Source organism: Episyrphus balteatus, chromosome 1, assembly GCF_945859705.1.
Source record: "Episyrphus balteatus chromosome 1, idEpiBalt1.1, whole genome shotgun sequence".
NCBI classification, from domain to species: domain Eukaryota; kingdom Metazoa; phylum Arthropoda; class Insecta; order Diptera; family Syrphidae; genus Episyrphus; species Episyrphus balteatus.
Genome location: NC_079134.1, coordinates 127,266,612 through 127,292,056, shown reverse-complemented (window position 1 = coordinate 127,292,056; position 25,445 = coordinate 127,266,612).

The following is a 25,445-nucleotide window of genomic DNA, read 5'->3' as shown; positions in this document are numbered from 1 at the left end:
ATGAATTAGAAAAATCACGTTGCTTAATCCCATGCCTAAACTAAACCAAATTAAACGTTCTACAAACAAAATAATAAATATATTAATGTGAATATAACAATTCAGCAAAACAAAATAAAAAAATATATAAAATAAATAATATTTTAAAATGACAAAAAAAAGTACGTATTCGTCACAGTGAACATTTTTTTTAATGTATAGTTCTCAAATTTATTTGTATTCTATTTGTATATTTATTTTTGTTTTATGTTTGTATCTGCTAATATATAAATAAATTATACGGTTCAAAGAATTACATAATATATCAATAAACAAGTTTATTTTTAGTAGAGTAACTAAAGCAAATTATTAGGGAACCCGGCGGAACAGCTCTGATTTTTACGATTTTTTTTTTTTCAAAAGTAGGTAATTAAAAATACTTTAAAGTCTATAGATTAAAAATTGCCGGAGTTGCCGTATTGTTTTTTAAAATTAAAATTGATTTTTTTTTTAACAAAACCATTTTTTTTGCTTAAATTTCATAAAACAAATGATAGCAAAAGATTCTCTAGGTAATTTAAGGAAAATATGTATATAAAAGGCAGTAAGGGACAATCTTCCATCGTTTAAGCGATAAATGCAATTTTCTACCATTCTGACCTCAAACACAAAAAAAAATATTTTGAAAACAACGGCAACACCTACAATATTTTAAAATACATTTTTAAAAAGCCAGAAGCTCATTTTTATCTCTTAAATTTAAATCCACTAAATTTAATCAAGACTTTTTGAAAAAATGGTCCTCAAACTCAGAATTAAAAAAAAAATGTTATTAGAAAAATTTAAAATGACTTTTTTCCAAACTTTTTCTAATAAAATATGTATTTATTTAAAAAAAATTTTTGGCCATAAATATTATCAGTTGAATTTCGAAGCAATAAAGGTAAAATATATCACACTTTTGAAAAAAAAAAATGAAAAATTACTTCAATTTCAATGGTTTTTTTTTTATTAAAACTGAATTTTTGCATTGAAATGATTAATTTTCTCAAAAACTGTGTTAAATAGGAACTTTAAATTTTTGCTATTTAACTTTCAACAGTAAGGGTTATTAAATGAATAAAAAATAATTTTATGTTTAGATGTTGAACTTTAAAAAAAAAAATATGTTACATTTTTTTTCAAAACTTTTATTAAAAAAAGTTCTTCGAAAATGAAATACTTTTTAATTTTAAACCGTAATACATATTGACATTTCCTTTTATAATTTGAAATCATAATAAATGAGGCCAAAAAAATTTGAAAATAAATGCATTTTATATTACGACCAAGTTTAAAAAACGACATGTTAAAATTTTTTCAATAATTTTTTTTTCTTCAAAAATCTGAGTTCAATTGCCATTCTTTCAAAAGCCGTTCATTCAATTAACTTAATTTTAATTTTACATATATGACTAAGCTTCTAGCTTTTAAAAAATGTATATTTGAATATTGTAGGTGTTGCCGTTGTGTTCAAATATTTTTTTTTGTGTTTGAAGTCAATTTATAAGAAAATTGCATCTATCGCTTGAATTATGAAAGATTGTCCCTCACTCTCATAATTTTTTTTCCTTGAATTTCCTAGACAATCTTTTGGCATCAATTAATTTATGAAATTTAAGAAAAATTTTTGAAAAAAATTTGTTTTTGTTCACAAAAATCTTCAATTAAATTTAAAAAATCAAAACGGCAACACCGGCAATTTTTAATCTATAGAATTTAAAGTATTTTTAATTACCGACGTTTGAAAAAAAAGATCATCAAAATCTAAGCTGTTCGGCCGGGTTCCCTAATATTGCCAATTTTTGAGCTTTAGTTACTCCACTATTTCTTAGAAAAAAAATTCCTTCCATTTAAGATCAATTTAGAAAAGGTTTTATACAGATTTTTCATCGTCAATCACCTGAGCTTTTTTAATTGCTTCATTTTATGTCTTGAACAAAGTTTATCAATAAGCTTACCAATTTAAATAAAACTTAAACTTATACATGAGATTACGATCATAAAGCAAAATATTTTAGAAAAGACCATTTAATTAAACATTCACCTTTTGACCGTAATTTATCTAAATCCTTGAAGAAGCACACATGCTGCTCTCTTTCTTATTTATATGCATAGTTTCCACTTCATTGTACATTTAATTTTTATTTACGAGTATGTTATCAAAATTGTAGGTATACAAATACTTTAAGTCCTTCGCCCATTATACATAAATAAGTTTTTACTTAGAATTGCTTTAATTAAATAAATGCTTGCCTCTTGAAACAAATTCAGGATATAATATATTTTCCGGCTGCAAAGCATCCGCCTACTAACGATGCCCTTCCAGGTGCATTGGCTTGGCTTGCCTTGACTTGAAATTACCCCCCCACAGAGTCAAAAGCAAAAGCGAGATCCATTGAATTACTTCTCGCACACAATCCAAGATTATTATTGCATCCATAAAAAATATATGTATGTTCCTAACAAACACACAGAATCCTTGAAATCCTTGCAAACTACTACAACTGTCTGCTGCAGAAAATTTTTACTATCCAATATTTTGTTTGGTTTGCAAACACACAAAAAAAAAAACCCTTCCAAAATGCCCAAAAATACTACACTTACACATACACAAATATCATCAGATGGTAAGGACCTCCAACACACACAACATGAAAGCACATTCAACCAAGACACCACATCCGGATGAGCAGGATTGCATAGAAATCCAAAGGCAAATTGGCTTCCTTTAGAAATTTCTGTACAAATGAATTTTTGAGATTTTACGATCTGCAAAGCAAAAGCAAAAAAAAAATATAACTATATTTTTGAAATGCCACCATAACCATCAGGACGTAATACAGCAGGCAATGGAGCCATTTTTGCGAGTATACAGTACAAAGGACACACCAACTACATTGCTATCTTCATGTTATACGGGGAATGCGCTGCCGAGAGAGAACACCCTGTTTGAAGAGAACAATAAAAGTAAATAGAAGGTGTGGGTGGATTGGTATGTAGATATTTTGCTATCCTGGCTGATCCTTGTCCTGTTGCCTTTTTTTTGTATATGCTCGCTCTCTTGTGCATCAAAGATGGCAAGGGTTAGAGAGATGGGGTGTTTGAGGGGGGGGGGGGGGGGGGCATTTACTCTTTGGCCAGTGCCAAAACACTTAATATAGCAATTGCCTGAGAGTTGGTGTAAATATTTGCACTTGTGTCCTTTTTTAATTAAAATTTTAATTTTGTTTTTCCATTTGGGGTTGGAATCGTCAAATGAATTGTGTAAACGCATATTGTTTGCAGCACTCATATACCCTATCCAAAATGGCATCCCTGGGATCTGAAATATATATTGAATACTATAGAACAGCCGCCAGGATATGTGTAATATGACAAATGGGCTGCGGTATTGTTATTGCATGAACCTGAAGGTATCTCAGCCCAGGCGTTAGCCATTGGCGGCTTCCAATAGGATGAAACAAATGCATCCCCTAAATCAATAGCCCACAAGACATTTCAATTCAAATTTTCGCACACAGGAAACAGGACGTACATTATGCGATGTAGGTAGGCTAGGCACGGTGGTGGTGCGGTCGGTGGTAGGTATCGATATATAAGTTTGGAATAGGACGAGAGAGGAAGTTTGTTTTTTTGTGTGGACTCAGGACAATATTTAATTTATTGCGGTGCTTTTGTATGCTTTGTAATATGAGAGCAACTTCCCGCCTGTTCCTGAATTCGATTGCATTCAACAAATACTCAATGGGCTGTATTGTGTATATAATGTATTTTTGGTCTGCCAATATGTGTGTGGGAGATAATTTTCAAATAAAAGAATTTTTTTCGTTTTGTGTAAAAAAAGGGTTTATTGTTTGGTATTGGTAAAATTAAACAAGTAGGTAAATTAAGTTGATTTTGAGATTTTTGTTGAAAAAATTAAATACAAATACAAAGCACCAACGGAATGACACAATAAGCAGTAGTAAAAAAAATAAACTCATTATTAAATCTTAATGAGAAATGTTTCGCGAAAAAGGTTAAGAAATCCCACGTACTTGTTTTTATGGGCTCACGCAAAAAATTTCATTTACGTACAAATAATTAATGTTTTAAAAGCTTTTTTAAGGAATTGAACTTTATTGATCCGCTTTGAAAAAATTGATGTTTCTGAAGAAAAATTATATTTTTGTTTTAAAATACAACATTGACATTCTTTAAATATTTCTTATTTTGTTAAAAGGTTAATAAAATGGACAAAACTGATCGTTGAAATGGTTTATGAAAAAGTCAGAAATAAAGTAAACGGATTTTTGGCATATACCGTTAATAACGTCAAAAAATATATTTTTTTTTTTTTTTACTGTAGGACCTTATGTTTGACAGTCCAAGTTTGTTTTTATATCAAAATTATTAGAGTCGTTCTCACTTTTTTTTTATTTTCCGTCACCGTGAGTATGCCACTTATAGTTTTTTGTAAAACAAATTTTTTTTAGATTTTTTTTTTTCGAAAATTGTAGGAATTGTTTTTTTTTTTAATTAGTTTTTTCTTATTAAAAAATTGCAAAAATATTTGGTTAGCTATTCTGAACAAATAATTTTATTCGAAGAATAAAAAACTTCAAAACCAATTATCAACCCATTTTCCAAAAAGTGATTTTTCAAAAAAAATATATGTATATAAATAAAAATGTTTGTTGACATTGGTCGTTTTTGGGAAAATCAGAATTCAAGAAATCGGTTCTATGGCAGCTAACGTAAATAACGGTTCAAAAATATATATTTATTTTACTTCAAAAGTTGGACTTTTTTTTGCCACAGTACACATATTTTGTTAATCAAAATCGTTAGAGCTGTTTTGAGAAAAATAACCTTTTTCCCTCTAGGGGATGAGCTAAAACTGGTAACTATTTGCTACCAGTAGAAAGGCATTATAAACAATTTTGAACAATTTATTTGAAAATTTAGTGATCTTTTTTTTTTAAATTAAAAAAAAATCGAAATTTTTTACATTGTTTATCGTTTTTTTCGCTGTTTTTGCTCTCTTTTGGACAAATACATTGCATGTTTTCTATTAAAAATTAATTTAACTTTTAATTTAGTGTTGGTTAAACTTCGACAGTCTATCGATAGCATCGATAACAAACAAATATCGAGTATATTGATACTTCACAAAACTATCGATAGTTTCAATACTTCCAAATTATTTTACCACAAGGCTACCGATATTATTGATAGTTTTTTTCTTAAAACTATCGATGCAATCGATAATGGAAACTATCGATATCTACCAAACACTATGTTAATTCGTTGTTTACATCCAATGTCAAACGAAAACATAACTTGTAGTTCAAATTGTGTTTAATTAATTTCAAAGCTATCGATAATATCGGTAGCCTTGTGGTAAAATAATTTGGAAGTATTGCAACTATCGATAGTTTTGTGAAGTATCGATATACTCGATATGGAAGGTATCATAACAGCTGACTAAAATTTTATTCATTTTTAAAACTTGTTGTAAATCTGTTGGTTGGTATAAGAATTAAGAATCTATAAAGTGTAAAAAATTATCTTGAGTGAAAGGGTGTTTTTTTTATGAAATGATGAAATTCGGAATTAGTACCATAAAAACTAGGAAAAAATTGTTACACCAATAAAAATTGGTAAAAATGTTTCATTTATAACAGAAACCAGAATCTAAGCAGTCTAAACAAATATTTTAGGTGAAAGGGTGTTTTTTTTTTTTTAGGAAATAAGGAAAATCCGCTATAAGTCCGATAAAATCAATGGTATTATAAAAGTTACCCTTGGGAAATTTATTAAAAATGTTGTCCTTCCTATGGGAATTACGAATAAAAGAAATCTATAAATTTGTTTCATGTGAAAGGGTGTTTTTTTTTAGGTATATACTAAAGTATATACTAGAGTGAAAGGGTGTTTTTTTTTCGAGGAGACAGTAAAATCTTTAATTGGTTCAAAAAAGCCAATGTTCTGTGTAAAAGATCTTAGAACTTAAGTATGAACGTTTAATTTGTCATCAAAATCAAAAATAAAATGAATCAAGTTTCATGATTTTTAAATGCCTATATTTTGCCTCTCCGCCAAGACATATCAGATCAACCATCAAACACCAAACCATACGACTTTTTCTTATTTGTAGGTATCTTCATAACAAAACCCCGCAAATGAAATCAACCACATATTAAACCTAAGCCAAGCGACTTAATTGCTTTATAACTTTCATTTCCAAAAATTGAAGCTTCCCTCTTAAAATTAAGTCCCTCTATAAAGCTTATTTATTTTATCTTCAATTTTAAATGCGAATTCACGTGCTACTGACTCATAATCCCTACTCTCACGCTAGTTCTTACTTTATTGTACCAAAAAAAAAAAGAAGTATACTTCCTCTGAGTAAATGTTCCCACATTGGAGTCCCATCACATTTCGACTCGCTGTGCTTGCTGCTATATATACAACTCGCCTCCTTCACTTAAAGTTTTAATTGGATCCTTATGGTTGTTATAATCATTATTTTGTTAAGACCGGGGCTCCTTTTTGAAGTCGGCAAACAGTCGTTAGAGGTTCGTTAAAAATGTTAACAGACACTTTGTGTTCAGCTGCTTCTGCTACTAAGGTTCTTTATACTACCCTATTTATATGTGTACAAAAATACGTACCACCTACTTAAAGTTAAAACCGCTTTTACAAAAACCTAAAAGACCCTATACGACAACGACGAGTGTTATATATGTGTGTGGAGGTACTTTTTTTTGGTATTCTTCTTATTTCTTCTCAATTTAATACGTCACTCTTGTTACACGCTTTTTTGCGCGCTTATACCCACGTTTCTATAGCGAAAAAGCATTTTTCTTTTGGTTACAAACTAACTGAATGCTGAAAAACACGCTCGCTATTTTTTTTGGTCGTGTGTGACTGTTAGTTTGGTTTGGAGGTTTTGTGTTAATACTTTTTTGTTAACTATTTTCACTGGTACAGAAACCAACTTTTCGCGGTGCACATTTTGGGGATAACAACGTACAAAACATAACATGTACAGCTTAGCAGTTAGCACCCATATATTTCTGAATGGCAAACTCATAATAAAACAGTGGTGTGAAAAGGATTTGAAAATATATCCTTTTTTCGACTTGTTGAAGTTGTCCTTTCTTATAGTCTTATTTTGATTAAACTTGAAAGCTGTAAAACGCAAGTGATAAGTAGTAAGTGATAAGTGATAAGCGATAAGTGGTATAAGTGATAAGTGGTGTATGTTGAGTAGTAAATGGTTAATATAGCAGATAACTGAAAAGTAGCAATTTTATTAATGGTAAGTGATAAGTAACAAAAGATAAGTGATAAGTTGCAAGTTTTTATTAGCAAGTGGTAATTTGAAATGGTGCAAGTGACAATGGACAAGAAATAGTGATAATAACAGAATGTATTTGTTAAGCAGTATTGCTAAGTGATAGTGAGAGCGATATGTTTTAAACGATAAGTCATAGGAGATTGTCGTGAGTCACAAGTTAAAATTGATAAGTTTTAAATGACATAAATGGTAATAATTCTTTAACAGCTTTTTAAGAGGTAAAGAAAATCCAATATATTTACACAATTTTATCCCCTCAGCACTGTATTTCATACTTGAGTTTGGATAAAATTAACAAAACGAAAAAAATAAACTTAAAATATTTCGCCAAAATCTAGGTATGCTTTCGGAGTGCAAGTGATTCATGTGTCCTTGGTACAAAAAACTGCTCTGAACACTCAACTACCTCCAACTACCTTAGTGGCTGGTTCACATTTTTTTATATGTATTTTCAAAAATTTTACAGGTGGAATACCGTGAAAAGCTGAATGTGTATTATGACTGTAAAAATAATTGGAAACCTTAAAAATGTGGTTCGAGTTGTAGGTTTTGTAATTCAAAAACGTTTTCATATTTTCTTGCAGGAAATAGTGTTGTTATGTCAAATTGAGTTGAAAAGATTTTTTAAAAATTGGAATGTGAATGAGTGTAGAAATATACACGACATATTTTGGTTTTTTTTTCCAAGGCCTAGTGAAAGAACTTAGCATTGAAATATGATTATGTATGTAGGTAAATGTATTTTGGTAGCTTTTAAATGTTATTTACAACACTATTTACAAACTTTGATTAAGCTGCTTTCGGTGCACTTGGGAAACTGAAGCACTGAAACACTTTACAAAATACTCACATGCTTTCAAGAAAATGAAAACATCATCGGATCCTGTGCCAACAACAATCACAACCACTAATGTATGGTGAATTCACTTAGTACATCCAGCGCGGACAAGATCAAAACTTTTGTGAATTACTTTAAAGACTATTTTCAACTAAATACACTTCGCGTCACTTGAATAGAAACAACAATTTTTCTTTAGAAAATACCGATTGGCGCTTCGGTGAGGTAACTTAGTAGATTTTTGGTTTTGCATTTTCAAAGAGGAATTTTTAATAAACAATGTTGTAAAAACAAAAAACCCAAAACAGAAACCGTATGGCTACTAGTTTCGTTTTTTCGCATTACTTCACAAAAAACAGTGTTTTTTTTGCGTCACTTGAATAGAAACAAGCTCTTAAATTAGATACAAATAATGAAAAGTCATGGACAACACTAATTTTTGTAAAGCAGTCTTAAACTTTGACATTATTTGCACATTATAACCAATTATGGGCTACGAGCTACCATTAGGCATCACAGAAAATGCATAAATAGAATTAAACATTGAAAATGCACTTGTACTGTACACAATCGTGGACCTAATTGGAGAAAGTGACTATAGTGTTTGGTAACTTCTTACAAATTAAGAAAATGACATTTTCTACAATTTAAGGTTTGAATAAGTGAAATAAACTTTCGTTTTCATCCGGAATGCATCTGTTTTGTTTCTATTGCGTTGTTTTTTTCTGGAACTCTCCTTGTGCAATCTCTAAGAGGGTTGTTTTTCCACGTTCCTAAACTTTCCAAGAGCTTCTTCCATTATTTCTTTGTAAAAGTTTGCATCTTTTTTCGAAGCGTGAAGCTTCAATTTTCCTATTGCACATCATTAAAACAAAGCGTATTACTATAACACATTTTATTGCCCTTTATTGGCGATGCGATAAAAGTTATGCTTTCATAAACCAATGAAATAGGACTAATATTAAAGTGGTCCATCTGAGTTGGTATGTTTTCCTTTAAAAAACCACTCTTTACCTCACTTCTTTTCAGTTCAAATTCAACTATAAAAATAAAATAACTTTTTTGTAATCTTAGTAGAACTTAAAATGTTGTTATTTTGCATTTTGAGGCTTTTTAAATGTTGTGCACCTTTTATAACTTCCATGATGGAACAAACCAACACATTACCATCGCACTAACACCACGTTTTTGACCGATTTTAGCGGCAAAGTGAAGGAAATTGCTGCTAGTTTTTAAATTATTTTTTTCTCTGCTGTTGAGTTGGGTCTCACCTGTCTTATTTTTTTATTCAATCACTAGTTTACGATATTTCAAAAATATTCTCATACAAATTTGGCAAATTTTCCAATATCTTTCGCGATTTTGCATAGTGCAAGTGCATTTCCAATGTTAGCTGCTATTTATGCATTTTCTGTGATGCCTAATGGTAGCTCGTAGCCCATAATTGGTTATAATGTGCAAATAATGTCAAAGTTTAAGACTGCTTTACTAACATTAGTGTTGTCCATGATTTTTCATTATTTTTATCTAATTTAAGAGCTTGTTTCTATTCAAGTGACGCAAAAAAAACACTGTTTTTTGTGAAGTAATGCGAAAAAACGCAACTAGTAGCCATACGGTTTCTGTTTTGGGTTTTTTGTTTTTACAACATTGTTTATTAAAAATTCCTCTTTGAAAATGCAAAACCAAAAATCTACTAAGTTACCTCACTGAAGCGCCAATCGGTATTTTCTAAAGAAAAATTGTTGTTTCTATTCAAGTGACGCGAAGTGTATATCCACCAGTGAAGCTAGGATTCTCATTAAAAATAGGTCAGAAACAGAAAGCATTCTCCATCGTCATCATGAACAGGCAAGGCAGACGAGCTTGACAGAAATGCCAGAATTAGACATTGTGGCCTTGAAATTAATGAATAAAATGAAGTTCCTGTGTTTTTGACGTGATAACGTCTTATAAATCAATGAACTATGGCAGCCACCACAAAAAAGTGATGCCATTTTCTACCGTTCCACTTTCGCACTTTCGCAGTGGGGCAAAATTTTCAATTAAAAATTAAAAATAAACTATTAGAGATACAAAAATCTTGTATAGCTTATTTAAAAGATAATAACATTTGAAGGATTTTAAAAAATCTTCTAATAGGGTAATTAGGGGTAAAACAAAATTTCAAAAAATTGGCTATTTTCTAAACGCGACAATGTAAAGATTTGAATTTTTTTTAATCAATAGATAAATTTATTGCAAGACTGACAATGGTATTGAAAAAATTCTAAAAAATTTCAAAACCAAGCTATTAATGGTTTTCTAAAACTAAAACATGAGGTAGACCTTTAACAAAGTAGTGATTATAGGTAGGGGAACTCTTTTTTGACAATTTGAAAAACGTCATTCGAAAGATAATAAAAAAAAAAGTTAGGGGTCTGATACGGATTTTTATAGAACATGAAGTCTATGACTGTGCGCATACAATGCGCATGCAATGTATACAATGCACATGTCATGTGCAAAAAATTGGTATTTCAAAATGGTTTTTGACCGAATAACGGGAAAACAAGTTTTTTTGTCACAAGTTTTTTGACCTTTTTTAACCGTTTTTTATTTTTATCTTTTTTCATCAACAGATAAATGAATGAAATTTATATTGTAGATAGATAATAGACAAGACCATATCTGTGCAAAATCAATCAATTTTGTAATCACAATTTTGAAATAACGGTAAAATAAAGTTTTATTATTATTCAATCTTTTGATCTAAAGCAAATACAAATTTGATTTAACTTTATTGAGCATCTTGATAATGATACCTTTTTTTTGGTTTATCACACATAACTGTACATTCACTACAAGCTACACAATGTTAAATTAAAAAACTTGCGAAATACCTCAAAACACCTGTGGAGATCTGTTAATCATGAACATCCACCAGTGTGGGAAGTGCCGTAATCTAAGTTTGGAATTTCGACATGGTTGGCTTTAAAAAATTCTAACTTCTAGGCATCGCAGAAATAAGATTGAAACGTCATATGAAAGGTGAAATTATAAGCTTTTACATGATATAAAATTATAAGTTTTCTTTAAAAAATTGATTCAATAGCGTGAGAAGATAAAATTATAAGTTTTTTTGCTTTTTTTGATGAAAATTGATCGAGTTCAAAAAATTCTAGCTCTTTTTGTAGATGCCTAATAGACATGATCGATATATATACATATATATTTTGAGCTGAAGCAATAAGCTTTCAGGTGGTATAAAATTTATTATAGGTTGTTATATCAAAAAAATGAATTTTTGGGTGATGGAAATGATTTTTTCACTTTTTTCATAAGAAATGATTGTTTTTAACAAATTATTTTAATTCTTTTTGAGCATTGTAAAAATTTAAAAATGGTTTTATTATTTAGAAGAAATATTTGGCTTTTGAATGGTATAATTTTTTTTGTAAGCTTTTAAAATAAAAAAAATTAATATAATGAGAAAAGAAAAAAGGTAATTTTTTTTTAGCTTTTTCTTGTAAATTATGATTGTTTGAAATAAATAAATGCTTCAATTAACTCATTTTAAAAGCACACAACCTGTTTTCTTACTACGTCAGTTGTAGTTGGCGTAGTTCAGAGGGTCGTCATATCTGAAGATCGGGCTGAAAATGCTGAGATTCCATTGTTCAAGCATGCTTTCTGCTGACCATATTCTTTATTTGGTGGCATTCTACCAACCCGATCATTTGTTACCTACTAATTTAATCAGCTCGGTAGTAAGATCGTCACTTCCAGCATCTTATTGTACATAATTTTGGATATGAATTCCTTGTTCGTCTTTGCAGATTTCAGTTCTAAGATTATATCCTTGAGTCTATAAGAAAAAATTGTGTGGAAGGGTGTTTTTTCACGGACAAGAGAGAGGGGGTGAAGGTCAAAATTATATGTAGGGAAAAAAATTGTTTGTAGAATTTAATGATATGACACATGTTACATGTATATTTTTTGATGCTTTTGACTTTATTTGATCTAATGACATAAAAATAAAGTCAATACGATTGCTCTAAAAAAAGTTATTGCCGATTAAAAACTAAGGTGCTTGTTTTTTTTTTTTACTTCAACAGGTAAATATTATCAAAACCCATGTGAAAAACAAGATACATTGATAAAATTAGGAATAAAGGTTTTAGATAAAGCAGGGACATAGGATTTACAAAATTTCTAAAAATATTTTTGGTGAAAGGGTGTTTTTTTTTTGTATGGTTTGCGTAATGTATGAGAAAGGTATCGTAACAGCTTATATAAAGTTTATTAATTTTTTAAACTTGGTTTCGTTTCTTATAAGAATTAAGAATCTTAAACGTCTACAAAATTATCTTCAGTAAAAGGGTGTTTTTTTTTAAGAAATGATGAAATTCGGAATTAGTATCTACCACAAAAACTGGAACAAAATGTTACACCAACGAAAAGCAGTACATATTTTTCATTTATAACAGAAACTAAGAATCTAAGTAGTCTATACAAATACTTTCGGTGAAAGGGTGTTTTTTTTTTTTGTGAAATACGGAAAATCCACTATAAGTCCGATAAAATCAATGATATAAAAGTTATCCTTACGAAATTCATTAAAAATGTTGTCTTTCTTATAGGAATTACGAATAAAATAAGTTTATACATTTTTTTCATGTCAAAAGGTGTTTTTTTAAGGTGTAGAGAAAATATGAGTATATTTGAAAAAGTGTGTAATACTAGAAACTAGAGTAATACTAGTGGTACCCTATTGAAATTCAGCAATTATGTTACTTTTGAAATTAAAAACAAGAATCTGAAGTGTCTATAAGAATATCATGGTTAAAAGGGTGTTTTTTTGTGTGTAAAAAAAAATTATGGATCGGTGCTCATTATTTCTTCATCCTGAGTCAAACTAAAGTGCCTTATTGGAAAAAATTTTTATTTGTTTTTAAAAAACTTACTTCGGATAGGTGCGAGTGTCTCACGATACGAAGAGGTTAGTTTATTCTGGGAAAATTCCTTAAATTATATACCTTTGACATTTTAAGATAAACTGAATAAATTGCTAACATTTGGAATAATGGCTTTGGAACACCCTTTACACCTGACAAAACCTCTTCACCAAACACTAAAAACAAATTTTATCATTTTTATCATTTTTTTATCATTTTTATTTATTAAAAATATTCGCCTCAAAAAACAACTTGTGCAGCATCAGGGTGAGACCGAAAAACTTTTACCCACTGTCTGAGCCGTCACTTTAAGTAGATATACAAGTTTTGAAAACAAAAATCAGCAAAATTAAAAAAAAAAAAATTAAAAAAAATATTAAAACTTTTCATCCAAGTGGCCACCTTTGCATCTTTTATCGCTTTTCGCGATGTCTACCGTGCAAAAAAAAAAATAAATTTAAATAAATAATCAACGTAAACTTTTAATGCCAAAAGTAGGGAAAAGCCCAAAAATAAAAACAAAAAAAATAAAGGACTATAATCCTTTTTTTGTCAGAGGGACTGGCGATGGTGGTTGGATGTGGGGTCTGGCAACTGGCTTTAGCTCTGTGTCTGGTTTGGGGGTTTATCATCAAGGTACACCTCTAATTTATATTCACTGTTGATGTTGATGATGTAATGATATGATAAGCTTCAGAGCTTAAGCACCCGCTCTCTGCCTTATGCGCTCAAAGGTTAATGGGATTTCAATTCACAAAGATGAAAAGACCAAGCAAGCAAAGCTAGCGAGGTCCTTGCCCTTCGTTTTCATTTTTTTTTTGTATAACTACGTGCAAGTCGTAGTATCTTTTCATTTATTTCGTCTGGCCCTTATACCAACCTACCGGCCGCCCGCCTGCAATCTATAGTATATATAGATAAACACCAATTTTCTTCTTCCATTCTGAGTGTGTCCTTTTTGTATCCTTTAGATCGTCTTAAAATAAATGACAAACTTTTTGAAAGGCACATCAATATAATGAAATGACAAGCTAAGGCATAAAGTCCATTTCTTTCACATGACAATTTCTGGAGTTAACCAAAAGGACGAAAAGGATGAAATTCTTTTGCAAAAGGCAGGCATCCAGCCAGGTCAAATTGTTGTTCATCAGAGGTTCAGAGTGGAAGGGCTCGCTCTGTATGATGATGATGGCGAAAAGAATGGAAAGGCCGTGTACTGTACATAATACCTACAATATAGGGACTCTATATAGTGGTGAATCCTTTTGCTGATGTTATATATGAAACAGAGATTCTGTATAGACTTTTGCGGGAATATAACATGATGTTGTAGGCAGTTTGCCCATTATTTGTCCATTATATACCAATTCAAAGGGTCTTTGATGAGCGGGCGGATAACATTGTGCAAACATTAGGCTTGTGAAAAGGACTCTCATCTTAGGGATAATGGAATTCTATTGGTTACTGGAGGCTCTTTTTTTCATTCTTCTTCTTGTTGTTGTTGAAAGGATGAGATATGTAGAGAGGGTCCTCTGCTATGCAATATTTATCAATTTGAAATTGCATTCAGAGGAAGATGATGAAAATTGTGGAATGGAAAAGTGGATTGCATTGTAGGAAAGGATAATAGTCAATTAGAATTGAATGGAGGAAATGATGTCCCAGAGATTGGTTGACTTTGTGCTGCTGCATGCAGTCTTGACGATGAGTATGAAAAGAATCAATTTATGAAAGGTTTTTTTGGTAGGCTTTGAAAGGTGACTTTCTTTTTTTTTTTTTGGAAATATGATTGAAAGCCTTGGGAAAATTTATGACTTCGTGAATATTGATGGAAAGGGGGGGATTTTAAGTTGAATGACATGTTTTGGAAGGACTTAAGTTTACTCGCATTAATTTGGCACAAAAAATGTGTTTGCCAGATTTTAATTAGGTTTTCTGCATGCACAGTGTTCTTAGGGGCATATTTACAAGCTTTGATACAAGGTTTCCAGATACTTATGCGGATCAAACATCAAAGTGAACTTCATATCCAGTGTCGGGTTTAAGAAATGAACCAAAATCATTTTGCCAGAAATTACTCCGAGCTCTCACAAATGGTATATACCTATTAACTGCTGCCAGTGATTTATTTCTGTCATTTTTATCCTTGATTTGTTTTTAATGAGTTTTTGTTTCTAAGCTTTTTGTCACTGTTATTTTCGAAAGTGTGATTTTTCTTTCTTTAATTTTTTGCTCAGTATTTTTTTGTAACAATAACTTTTTCAATCGTGATTATTAGTTACTGTGATTTTTGTCATCTTGATTTTTACTTGCGATATAGGTACTATATATCAAGTTATGCATTCGTACAAAAAAAAAAGTTGAGATAACATTTTACCTTGACATTACGATGGTAGACAATGCCAAAAAAGTGGGTACCGGAAGTCCGTCTGTCAGTCTGTCAGTCTGTCTGTCTGTATAAGGAGCTACAGCCTAAACGGATAGACTTATTGTTGTCAAACTTGGTATGCAGCGTTATTTTGCGACTCTCCAGAAGGGTTTTTGGAATTAATTTTTTTGGACCAAAAATAACGGTACTTGTCATATACCGATTTTAGTAAAATTGAAATATCTCAAAAACGGTTTCAACGATTTTGTTTAAAAAATTCAGGTAGTAGTTTTAAGCTAAGGTCTATCTTCTAATGAAAAAATTTTTGTTTGAAAATCATTATAAACGGTACCTGCCAAGAACCGTTTTTTTTCAAATCCGATTATCTCCGAAACTGCTTATTCGATTTCAACGAAACTTTTTGTGAAGAAGCATTTATATAATTTAAATATGAAATAAGAATTAAATTTCAAAAAAAAATAATTTTTGGATTTTTAAAAATTTTTTTTGAAAAATCAAATTTTCGAAAACGGGACATTGAATTTTTTTGAAATTTTGTTGTAAGATGTTGATTAGTAATTTCTACAAAACGGCATACAAATTTTATTTTAAAACTTTTTTTCCAAAAAATTATTTATACAAAATTAGTTTTTTTAAAAAACGGTTCTAACGATTTTGAAAATTTTTTTTCTAAAAATGCATGTTAATATATCAATCAAAACTGCATACTTACTTTGGAGGGCAATTTGATTTCAGGTTTTATTTTATTTTTTTTTTTTTAAACGATATTTATTTTTTTTCCAAATTTCTATATAAAAAGTCTTAAAAATTTAAGCAACTTTAACTCTAAGAGCAAGTTCGTGCGACCCAGTCATGCGTTTTATTTTTTTTTTCACTTCAGTCATTGTGTTTAATTTATGAGTGTTTTTTGTATTCGTAATATTTGTTACTGTGATTTTTTTAAACTGATTTATTTTCTATGATATCGGAGTGATTTTCGACACTAAAAACTTTGTTTATTTTGGTTTGGTTTCTTCCTTTTTGAAACTGTGATTTTTTCAATGTTTTTTTCTTTTTTTAATGCTTATTCACTGTGATTTTTCTTTTTCTGAATTTTTGCAACTCTGTTTTTTGTCACGTGATTTGTAGATTTTTGAAAATGTGGTACGTATTTGTAAGGATTTTTTTATTGAAAATATAATTTTTGTTACTAATCACAGGTTTAGTTCTGACTATGCGCAGCTATCAATATCTCCATGATTTTCATCACTTTAATTTTTAGTACTTTTTTCGTCTCTATTTTGTAGATTTTCGTCACAAATTATTTTTGTCATTGTGATATTTGTTACTAAATTTTTTTAACAATTACTTTTTGTAATTTTGTTGCTGTCATTTTGAATTGATGGGATTTAAGTTCTGATATTTTTGGTCACTTTAGAGTAACAAAAGTCGACTGGAATTCTTTTATTTGAATTTATATTAAATTGACATTTTTAAATAGTTTCATGGATTGTGATTTATTTTTCATAATTTTTGTCACTGTGATTTTTATCAACTCCTGATTTAAGTTCTGATATTTTTCTTGTAATATTGATTTTTCTTGACTTGATTTTTGTCTCAGCGACTTTTCCTTGAATAAATAACAATTATCACAATCTTGGATGGGAACAAAACTTTACCACTTTACTGCTGCACCTTTAGGCTCCAAATTTGGGTTTCTCTAGGTTGCTTTTAGAAAGCTGGCAGGCCTCACGGTTTTGATTTTTTTTTCATATCTGAAGCCAACTGATTGCAGGTGTCGTTGCATTTTTTTTTTCTGTAGGAGTTATTGGCCCTGTCGCTTCTTCGCTTTGTTATGCTATTGCCTTTGAACTGAGTTCTCAGGACTTCTTCTTTGTACATGATAGTACCAGCTCAAACAATCGTGACGCAGTACCTGAAAAGCCTGAGTTGCATCAGCAATCGGTTCAAATATTACTTCCAGCTCGCTCGCTTTCCGTACTCTCTTTTTTATGCTGGGAACACTTTATCTGTGATTCTTTTCTGCGACATTTGTAAGTTCACTTTTTCATCTTGAGCATTTGGACTAAAGCGGGTTGGTACACTCAAAAAATTTCATGTGTAAATAGTACTAATAACTGCGTACATTCTACGAATTTTATTCGTGGTTTTCAGCCACGAATAGCATTCGTAAAATGGACATAGATTAGTAAAAATTACGAATATTTTATTAGTATTCGTAAAAAGCATGCGTATATTGTACGAATACTTTTGTATTTTGTACGAATATTATTGGTACATTTAGATATGGTTTTACTTCCCATTCGTACATTGTACGAATACAATTGCAGTGTTTACTAATAAACCTGTAATTCATTCGTAAATGGTACAGCTCCATTCGTGCATTGTACGAATGATGTTGTACTATTTACTAATGCCCTTGTAATTCATTCGTAAAATGTACAGCTCCATTCGTGCATTGTACGAATGATGTTGTACTATTTACTAATGCCCTTGTAATTCATTCGTAAAATGTACAGCCTCATTCGTGTATTGTACGAATGATGTTGTACTATTTACTAATGCCCTTGTAATTCATTCGTTAAATGTACAGCTCCATTCGTGTATTGTACGAATGATGTTGTACTATTTACTAATGCCCTTGTAATTCATTCGTAAATGGTACAGCTCCATTCGTGCATTGTACGAATGATATTGTACTATTTACTAATGCCCTTGTAATTCATTCGTAAAATGTACAGCTCCATTCGTGTATTGTACGAATGATGTTGTACTATTTACTAATGCCCTTGTAATTCATTCGTAAAATGTACAGCCTCATTCGTGTATTGTACGAATGATGTTGTACTATTTACTAATTAGCCCAGTCATTTTAGTCATTTTTAAGCCCAATCTGCGGAAAAATTCCTACTGGGCTGAATTTTGGTATACAGCTTAATGACGGCTTTGTAATGAAAATGTGAAAAATCGACATTGATATCGTGTCCGCGTTAAGAGATATAGGGGTCAAAAGGTCACAAAAACTGGTTTTTCACGATTTTCAGCAAAACGGTAAGTCTTATCAAAAAATATTCAATGCAAGAATTGTAGACCAGATTATTATATATAAAAAGTGTCATGACACTTTTTTTCCTAATACCCACCGTTTCTTAGGTATAACGATTCAAAAAATTGAAGTTTAGTTGTAATCGTCATAATCCTATTCCTGAAAAAAAAAACTCCTAACTGAAAAGTTCCTGAAATTTCATTATTTTTTTAGCTTCGTTCCTCAACTGTTAAGAATATGGGGAAACCAAAAAAAAATGGAAATTTTCGCCATTTTTCCGATTGGAGCCCTTCTCCCGAAACCATTTCCCTGGGAATTTTTGTTTAGAATATGTCTGAAAATATACAGGGTGTGCAATAGAGAATGGACAACCCTAAAACAGCTTATAGCTACACTTATGACTGTTCTAAAAACAGATAGAAAAAAGTTCTATCACAACCAATTCATAAAATATTGGCTTTTTTTCGTTCAGTGTATTTTAAATTTAATCATCTTATGTTTTCGTTCACTACAACCACGAATGAATGAATTTTATTTATTTCTTTTTTTTATAATTTTCTACAATAATTGGATGAGTACATAAACACTTTAAAATTTTCGAAGCTATTGCACATTTTCCTTAAAAAAATTTTAAATCAGTTTTTCGATGCAAAATGTAAAAAAAGTATTTTATGAAAAATTTCAAACACTTGTGGTATAAAATAAATCTATAGAAACCTAGGTGCCCAACTTTCTTAAAAATATTCTCGTCTAAGGGGAATATTTTTAAGAAAGTTGGCCACCTAGGTTTCTATAGATTTATTTTATACTACAGGTATTTAAAATTTTTCATAAAATCCTTTTTTTACATTTTGCATCAAAAAACAGATTTCAAGAAATTTTTTTACGAAAATGTGCAATATCTGTGCAGTTTTTAAAGCGTTTATGTACTCATACAATTATTGTAGAAAATTATAAAAAAAAGAAATAAATAAAATTCGTTCATTCGTGGTTGCAGTGAACGAAAACATAAAATGATAAAATTTAAAATACACTGAACGAAAAAAAGCCAATATTTTATGAACGGGTTGCGATAGAACTTTTTTCTATCTGTTTTTAGAACAATCATAAGTGTAGCTATAAGCCGTTTTAGGGTTGTCCATTCTCTATTGCACACCCTGTATATTTTCAGACATATTCTAAACAAAAATTCCCAGGGAAATGGTTTCGGGAGAAGGGCCCCAATCGGAAAAATGGCGAAAATTTCCATTTTTTTTTGGTTTCCCCATATTCTTAACAGTTGAGGAACGAAATTCAAGCTAAAAAAATAATGAAATTTCAGGAACTTTTCAGTTAGGAGTTTTTTTTCAGGAATAGGATTATGACGATTACAACTAAACTTCAACTTTTTGAATCGTTATACCTAAGAAACGGTGGGTATTAGGAAAAAAAGTGTCATGACACTTTTTATATATAATAATCTGGTCTACAATTCTTGCATTGAATATTTTTTGATAAGACTTACCGTTATGCTGAAAATCGTGAAAAACCAGTTTTTGTGACCTTTTGACCCCTATATCTCTTAACGCGGACACGATATCAATGTCGATTTTTTACATCTTCATAACAAAGCCGTCATTAAGCTGTATACCAAAATTCAGCCCAGTAGGAATTTTTCCGCAGATAAAACCTAAAATTACTGGACTATAATGCCCTTGTAATTCATTCGTAAAATGTACAGCCTCATTCGTGTATTGTACGAATGATGTTGTACTATTTACTAATGCCCTTGTAATTCATTCGTTAAATGTACAGCTCCATTCGTGTATTGTACGAATGATATTGTACTATTTACTAATGCCCTTGTAATTCATTCGTGCATTGTACGAATGATATTGTACTATTTACTAATGCCCTTGTAATTCATTCGTAAATGGTACAGCTCCATTCGTGCATTGTACGAATGATATTGTACTATTTACTAATGCCCTTGTAATTCATTCGTAAAATGTACAGCTCCATTCGTGTATTGTACGAATGATGTTGTACTATTTACTAATGCCCTTGTAATTCATTCGTAAAATGTACAGCCTCATTCGTGTATTGTACGAATGATGTTGTACTATTTACTAATGCCCTTGTAATTCATTCGTAAAATGTACAGCTCCATTCGTGTATTGTACGAATGATATTGTACTATTTACTAATGCCCTTGTAATTCATTCGTGCATTGTACGAATGATATTGTACTATTTACTAATGCCCTTGTAATTCATTCGTAAATGGTACAGCTCCATTCGTGCATTGTACGAATGATATTGTACTATTTACTAATGCCCTTGTAATTAATTCGTAAAATGTACAGCTCCATTCGTGTATTGTACGAATGATGTTGTACTATTTACTAATGCCCTTGTAATTCATTCGTAAAATGTACAGCCTCATTCGTGTATTGTACGAATGATGTTGTACTATTTACTAATGCCCTTGTAATTCATTCGTAAAATGTACAGCTCCATTCGTAAATTGTACGAATGATGTTGTACTATTTACTAATGCCCTTGTAATTCATTCGTGCATTGTACGAATGATATTGTTCTATTTACTAATGCCCTTGTAATTCATTCGTAAATGGTACAGCTCCATGTATGTATTGTACGAATATTATTGGAGAACTTACCCTTATTAAATAATGCTTCTTACCATTTTCTTAAATATTCATTGTATGAAATAATCACAAAAGGAATTTCAGTTTAAGGTCCACATACATAAATTGAAAATGCATTTACGTATTTTTTCAAAATGACAAACATTTAAGGAATTTTATTAAGTAACTTAACTTAATTTTTACACAAATATTTTTTTTTATTATAAAATAGTATGTATATTAGGGTGGGTCAAAAAAATCGAAATTCTTTTTTTTGAATTGGTACTCCGAAAAATCGATTGCTAGACCCCTCTAGAATATACACACCAAATATGAGCTCTTTATATTAATGGGAAGGTCCTCCGCTTTGCAATTTTCCATTTTTACATCAAGCTTCTACTAAAAAAAAATAATTTTTTTATTAATTGACTTTTTAGCAAATTTCTTTTCATATTCTTGTAGGAAATTGAACGCTCTACAAAAAAGGCCTTATACACTTTTTTCGTTTATCTAACCGTTGAATAGATATTTGAGGTCCAAAAATCGAGAAAATCTTTAAAAATTCGTTTTTTGTTCTTAATTTTGTAACAAATTGAAAAATTATAATGATCAAACGCGCAAGACATATTCTTGTTGGAAATTGATTGCTCCACAAAAAAGGTCATACTAAATTTTTTCATTAATCTAACCATTCTAAAGATATTCGAGGTCAAAGTTAAAAAAAAATATAAAAACATTTTATATTTTTAAAAAATTTCTAATTCACTGAAACTTCATTATTTTCAAATTAGCAAGATATATTCTTGTAGGGGCTTAAACGTTCTACAAAAAATTCCTTGGAATGAAATTGATTGCTTTAACCGTTTAGAAGATATTCGTATCCAAATCGCAATGCATACGGGTCATAAGAAAACTATTGAAATCAGTGTGCATTGGTTTGGATACGAATATCTTCTAAACGGTTAAAGCAATCAATTTCATTCCAAGGAATTTTTTGTAGAACGTTTAAGCCCATACAAGAATATATCTTGCTAATTTGAAAATAATGAAGTTTCAGTGAATTAGAAATTTTTTAAAAATATAAAATGTTTTTATATTTTTTTTTAACTTTGACCTCGAATATCTTTAGAATGGTTAGATTAATGAAAAAATTTAGTATGACCTTTTTTGTGGAGCAATCAATTTCCAACAACAATATGTCTTGCGCGTTTGATCATTATAATTTTTCAATTTGTTACAAAATTAAGAACAAAAAACGAATTTTTAAAGATTTTCTCGATTTTTGGACCTCAAATATCTATTCAACGGTTAGATAAACGAAAAAAGTGTATAAGGCCTTTTTTGTAGAGCGTTCAATTTCCTACAAGAATATGAAAAGAAATTTGCTAAAAAGTCAATTAATAAAAAAATTATTTTTTTTTAGTAGAAGCTTGATGTAAAAATGGAAAATTGCAAAGCGGAGGACCTTCCCATTAATATAAAGAGCTCATATTTGGTGTGTATATTCTAGAGGGGTCTAGCAATCGATTTTTCGGAGTATCAAATCAAAAAAAAAATTTTCGATTTTTTTGACCCACCCTAATTGTATATATATAAGTAACTAAAACTAATTTGTTGTGATTAATTTCTACAAATTTTTTTTTATTATAAAATAGTATAGATATTTAGTAAAAAATATATTATTTTAAATTAAATTATTTACATATTATAAAATTATAAAGTAATCAAATTTATTCTTCATTCATTTATTAATTAACTAAAATTAATTTGAAATGATTAATTTCAACAAAAATATTTTTTATTATAAAATAGTATATTTTAAGTTAAAAAAATATTATTTTAAATTTAATTATTTACATATTAAAAAGTTATAAATTAATCAAATTTATTCTTCATTCATTTATTAAGTAACTAAAATTAATTTGGAATGATTAATTTCTACAAAAATATTTTTTTTTTTATTATACTATTTTATAATAAAAAAATATTTTTGTACAAATTAATCATTTCAAATTAATTTTAGTTACCTAATAAATGAATGAAGAATAAATTTGATTAATTTATATTTTTTTAATATGTAAATAATTCAATTTAAAATAATTTTTTTTTACTTAAAATATACTATTTTATAGTAAAAAAATATTTTTGTAGAAATTAATCATTTCAAATTAATTTTAGTTACTTAATAAATGAATGAAGAATAAATTTGATTAATTTATAATTTTTTAATATGTAAATAATTCAATTTAAAATAATATTTTTTTACTTAAAATAATTATTATAATGAATTATTGGCATATATAAAATTATAAATTAATCAAATTTATTCTTCATTCATTTGTTAAGTAACTTAAATTAATTTGGAATGATTAATTTCCACAAAAATATTTTTTTTATTATAAAATAGTATATAGGTATTTTAGTTAAAAAAATATTATTTTAAGTTGAATTATACATATGAGAAATTTTTAAATTAATTAAATTTATTCTGCATTTGTTGCACTGAAGGCCACTAAAAAAATATTTAACATTTTAAGTTCAAAATATTTCGAAATAAGTGCTGTACTTACATTCAATTTCTTTCAGTAAAGCATCAGTCACTGGACTTCGCTTTGCTTTGTTGCCTTTCATTTTGAAAAATGCCCCATCCATAAACTCCCACATATGTTCGGCGGCCTGTGGGTGTTCCATATTGAACACAAAAAAGGCTTTGAAGCATATATCCATGGCTTGTGAGACATGGAAAAATTTGTAGGTAATATTTTCGAAGTCCACCAAGAAGCAGCTTGGGTCTTCGATTGGTCCAATGGCGGAAATAAAGGGTGCAATTGACTTTTCCGCCTCCACCTTGCAATCGTACATTGTCTTGTACTCCAACTCTGATTTGCACATCATAATAAATGATCTTCTAGATTCGTTAGTTGAATAAAATTTTTTTTTTGAGTGGGTGTTGATGTTAGAAGTCCTTTTTTACTCATTCTGGCTTGTGGCAAGAGTGATTGTAGAATATACAACACCATCAAGTGCACTGTATCTAAAGTAAAGAAAAAGAAAATAATGAAGAATTATGAAAAATTTATTGTATTCATTATTTGTTTTAATTAGGGCCATTTGCTGAAACGAAACTTAAATAATTAAGTAGAACATAAAATCTTATTCCCTACTTTTTCCTCTGCGTAAACTGTCAAATAAGGTTTTATCTAGAACTTAAATTATTAAATTTCGTTTGAACAAACAGCTTTAAGTCGATAATTACCTTCATTCAAATTGTGATTTTCTTGACTTAGCTGATTGAGGTAGTCAATTTCTTCTGCGCTCTTTAACTTATTTAAATGTTGAGGAAAAATTTTGTGTATTAAAATCTGGCAAACGTCGTTCAACCGATCCAGTGCCCCTTCTTTGGATGTTCCGAAAAGGAACTTAAAATCCGAATCGATCTGATAAAACGTTATCATTTATTAATCTTACAGAAAATGTTAAATTCAAATGATTAATAGCTTACCAAACGGAAACCATCGGGTGTTTTATACGCTGGCCAGATGTCTATAATTTGTTTGTGCGTTTTTTCTCTCTTTTTAGAGTTCATGCGGCTGGCAGCGCATCCAGCCCAATGGATCATTTTTTCTTCGTACGACATGGTTTGGAAATTAGTTTGAAGCATTCTTATATGCTCGGCTTCACTTGCAGCTACCTCGAAGCTTTGGTTTTTGGCTTTTTTACAAGCGGGCGCGGGGCTACTGGCATTTGCTTTGCGAGTTAGGCTATTTTTCCAATTTCTATATTTGTTGTAAAGTTTTCCCAGCGGGGATGTTCCTTTTCTCTCAACAAAGTAGTATGACTAAAAAAATATTTTTTTTTTATAATTTATTTTTATATTCATATGTTATTTTTTTTTTAATTATTATTATATATATTTTTTTTTATATAATTTTGACGTACGGTCATCCACGAATATTAGTTTTTTTTACTAATCATTAGTAGATAATACTAATGTTTTGGATGGAATAACGAATTTATTCGTAAGGGAAAAAAAAGAAATGAAAAAAAAAAAAAAACACTTTCACATAAAACAATTTTAAGGAAATTTTCACGATAGGTACCTAAATCTTTGTAAATAGATAATACATAAATATGTATTGTTACATACCTTTTCTATCAATTGTTTTTATTTATTTTTAAAGGAATTAGGTACTTTTTTTTATTTTTACGCGCACAAACTGGAAGGGAACAAAAACACGTTGTA